Raw genomic sequence first — 4548 nt, 5'->3', positions numbered from 1 at the left:
TTTTTTATTCCAGATGAATTTTTGGACAGTTTGTTCTAGGTCTGTGAAATATTCTGTTGGTATCTTAATGGGGATTGCATTGAATCTATAGATTGCTTTGAGTAGTATGAACATTTTAATGATGTTGATTCTACCAATCCATGAACACGGTATATTCTTCCATTAGTTTATGTCTTCCTCTATCTCTTTTTTCAACGTCCTGTAGTTTTCTGAGTACAGGTCTTTTACCTCCTTAGTTAAGTTTATTCTTAGGTATCTTAATTTTTTTTTTTGCAATGGAAAAGGGGATTGTTTGTTTAGTTTCTCTTTCTGTGAGTTCATTATTGGTGTATAAAAAAGCCATAGATTTCCTGGTGTTAATTTTGTATCCTGCTACATTGCCAAATTCATGTATTAAGTCTATTAGTTTTTTGATGGAGTCTCTAGGGTTTTGTATGTATAATATCATGTCGTCTGCAAATAAGGACAGTTTTACTTCTTCTTTTCCAATTTGGATGCCTTTTATTTCTTCTACTTGTCTAATTGCTATGGCTAGCACATCCAGTACTATGTCAAACAGGAGTGGTGAAAGTGGGTATCCCTGTCTTGTTCCTGTTCTTACGAGAAATGGTTTTAGTTTTTGCCCATTGAGTATGATGTTGGCTGTAGGTTTGCCATTATATGGCCTTTATCATGTTGAGATATGCTCCCTCTATTCCAACTTTGCTGAGAGATTTTATCAAAAATGGGTGTTGGATTTTGTCAAATGCTTTTTCTGCCAGCCTGGTCACCTCTAACCATCTCTGCCTGCCAGAACATGAACTAGAGTAAAACTAGAAGTTTCCTATATATAACACATGCCTGTAGAAGAGATGACCACTGGAGATTTGTCATCCATACATACAAAAACATAGTTCTGCAACATGCATAATTCAATTATGTATTGGATTTTTAACAATATCAGCCAGGAAGCTATAAGATTATTTTATGGCTGTCATAAAATGTCCCTGTCTCTGAACACGACTTAGGCTGAAAGTTTAAAGTCTTGATCTTGTCATCTTCTTTCCGTAAGCAAACCAGTGCACTCAGAATCCTTTCCATGCCACAGTCCTTGTAGTCACCTTTACCGCCATAACAGTCATGTGCAGCAGCCACGTGGTGCCCAGAGCACTTGCTTCAGTCAGCACTCTATCATTATCAACCAGGTGATTGTGGCTTGATCATGATGCCACTGTGTGCCATGAATTGCCAGTATCCCGTTTCATGTTGGCAAGGAGCTCAGTACTCCGTTCAAGCCCAAGTTCATTACTGAATTAAGGTACATAAACAATCAGAAAACCCATCCATTTGGGGGTGAGGGAAATGGGGAGAGGTTGGTAAAGGTACAAACTTTTAGTTGCAAGTTGTGGGGATCTAATGTATAGAATGATGACTATAGTTAATAATAACATAGTGTATACTTGAAATTTTCTGAGAGAATAGATCTTGTGTTCTCAACACATGCGCGGTAACCAGGTGAAGTGATGGCTGTGTTAATTAGCTTGATTGTCATAATTATTTCACAATGTATAGTTATATCAAATCATCACATTGTGTACCTTCAATATACAGTGGGGCCTTGACTTACGAGTTTAATTCGTTCCGAGACCGAGCTCGTTAAGGAGCTCGTTAACTCAAATTACTCTATCAACTCAATGCAAAAAATCAGCCGAGAGACAGCTGGTATCTCAAAAAACTCGTTAGTCTGGACACTCGTAAGTCAAGGCCCCTCTGTATATGATTTTTGCTTGTCAGTTATACCTCAATAAAGCTGGGGGGAGGGGAGAAAATCCACTCATTATTTTAACAGATTATTAATGAAAAAAATGATTAATAAGGTATAAAGAGTTGTTAATGAGGCAGAAAGGGAACACAGAGAAAGCAGCTACCACCTGTATAGCTGGGAGACCAAGGGAAGAGGTGAAATTTTTTAAAGCATTGATTTGAGAGTGAAGAGAGAGAGAGAGAGATCCATCTGCCACTCCACCCACCCATGCATTCATTGCTTTTTGCATGTGCTCTGACCAGGGGTCAAACCCACAACCTTGGTGCATCAGGAAAACACTCTAACCAACTGAGCTACCTGGCCAGGTCAAGGTGAGATTATTATTATTTATTTTTAATGTATTTTATTGACTTCAGAGAGGAAGGGAGAGAGAGACAGAAACATCAATAATGAGAGAGAACCATTGATCAGCTATACGCCCTACACCGGGGATCGAGCCCACAACCCAGGCATATGCTCTGGCCTGGACTTGAACCGTGACCTCCTGGTTCACAGGTCAACCACTGAGCCATGCCAGCCAGGTCCAAGGTGAGATTATTATTTTTTAAATATATTTTATTGATTTTTTACAGAGAAGAAGGGAGAGGGATAGAGAGTTAGAAACTTTGATGAGAGAGAAAGATTGATCAGCTGTCTCCTGCACACCTCCTACTGGGAATGTGCCCACAACCAGCAACCAAGGTACATGCCCTTGACCAGAATAGAACCTGGGACCCTTCAGTCCGCAGGCCGACACTCTATCCACTGAGCCAAACCGGTTAGGGCCAAGGTGAGGTTATTAAAAATTAAAAGCTTGGAGAGGGTTTAGGGAGCTCTGAAAAAGAGGTGCCACTCAGCTAGTGTGGGTGTTTTTGAGCTCAGAAAAGAGCTGGAATGCAGATCTCTGAGGAGGGGACTTCAGTCAGCTTGCACTGATGTTTCTAATGAGCTATGATGAGGCTGATTCTGTGAGTGTTGGGAAAACTTCAAACTGGATTCAGCTGCAATTTCTGGAATGCACTGTTGTTGCATGGATAAAAAACAAAGTGAGGGGGATGCAATAGGAACAGGAAGGAGGCGGTAGGGAGTCCTTTCTCTTCCAGCCTTTCAGTCTCTCTAGTCCCCCCTCTTGGCAAATCTACACAGTCTCCCCAAATAGGGTCTAGAAGGGTGAGTTTGAAGTGGAGAGGTAAGCATGTAATAACTGGAACACCTGCCCTATCCTGCTTCTCCTACTTCCCTTCAGATGCCTCCTGTCTCAGACTTGCTTCTAGGAAACTTGTCCAAAAACAGTTGGAGCCAGACTCCAAGAATGAGGTTCTAGCCCTAGCCGGTTTGACTCAGTGGACAGAGTATTGGCCTGTGGACTGAAGGGTCCCTCCCGGGTTCGATTCCAGTCAAGGGCACATGCCGGGTGGCAGGATCCATCCCCAGTAGGGAGCATGCAGGAGGCAGCCAATCAATGATTCTCTCTCATCATTAATGTTTCTATTTCTCCCTCTCCTTTCCTCTCTGAAATCAACTATATATATAATGAGGTTCTAAAGTTGAATCACTTGCTGACTGCCTCCTGCATGCTGTATTCCGTCCCCAGATTCACCCTAGCCCCTTCTCCTGTATAATCCTGTCCCCTCACCTTGCTGGAAGACAGGCTTTGAATGCCTGTGAGCACCCTGTCTTCTTGGTTGGCTAGCCTTCTCAATAAACGCCTTATATGATTCAACCCGCCTTCGTTATTGGACACAGCGACAGGCAGCCCCAGCTCACCTGGGAGTTTCCCCGGTAACACTACCCCATCCCCAGAAAGGCACCCACACTTCCCTCACTGCTTGCTTCTCAGGAGAGCAGTGACACCTAACCTCTGTTCGGAGTATCCCAGGATTCCCCATTTTCTTTCTACTTTAGGTGGGCGAGGTGCTGGAACAGGGCTGGATGACCAATAAAGGACTCCCTTCACTGTTGCTTCTCTGTCCCAGGAAGAAAGAAAAGGGAGGCCGGCGCGGGCAGGGGCACAGGGACACAGTGTTGTGGAGGAGGTGAGAGTCCTGGGTTGGGGAGCACCTCAGAACACCACACCTCATGGAGGGAAAGGCTCAGGACCCGAGTTAGTGAGGTTCTACCTTTAGCTGGAAATCCATGTCCAAGTCCTTTATTGTTGGTTTCCAAGTACTTTAGGGGGTAATTCTTGGCCTAGATACTTTTGTGTCAATTTCAACTTCTTAAATTACAAATATATGTATATATAATTTATTTATATAGGGACAGCTCCCTGAGCTGTCCTCCCTGGACCAGCAGCAGGTTTTCCTTAGGAACAGATTTCGTTTATAGACCCAGGCACCTCTGCTTAGTCCCCATCGGGGCAAAAGTCACACCCAGCGCAGGGCTGAAACCCGCCCCCGGGGGTGTGAGGGTCTCAGGCTGCACTAACTAAGCTGGCCAGGCCGTGGTAAGGGCTCATCACCCCAACGCTAGTTGCAGCTGCCTGGAACTTCCGCCTAAAACTGGTAGGAACCACCCTGGATCCCCTCGTGCTGCGTTCGGCCCCGGGGCGCTGACTTTGCGGTCCTGTGGGCAGGAAGCGAGGGGGCCTCCGGCGTCCGTCTGCCCTCCGGTGGGTCTCGGTGCCTCAGCAGCTCCAGAGGGCGGGCAAGGACGGGGCGTGGGAAGTGCCGGATTCCAACCACCGACTCCCTCATTTCAAACTCGCAGCCCTTTGTAGGGCGCAGCAGGAGGCAAATCAGGAAGACTGGGGGTGGGGGCGGGGT

This window comes from Myotis brandtii, unplaced genomic scaffold, assembly GCF_000412655.1.
Source record: "Myotis brandtii unplaced genomic scaffold, ASM41265v1 scaffold397, whole genome shotgun sequence".
Taxonomy (NCBI): domain Eukaryota; kingdom Metazoa; phylum Chordata; class Mammalia; order Chiroptera; family Vespertilionidae; genus Myotis; species Myotis brandtii.
This window is presented reverse-complemented; position numbering follows the sequence as displayed.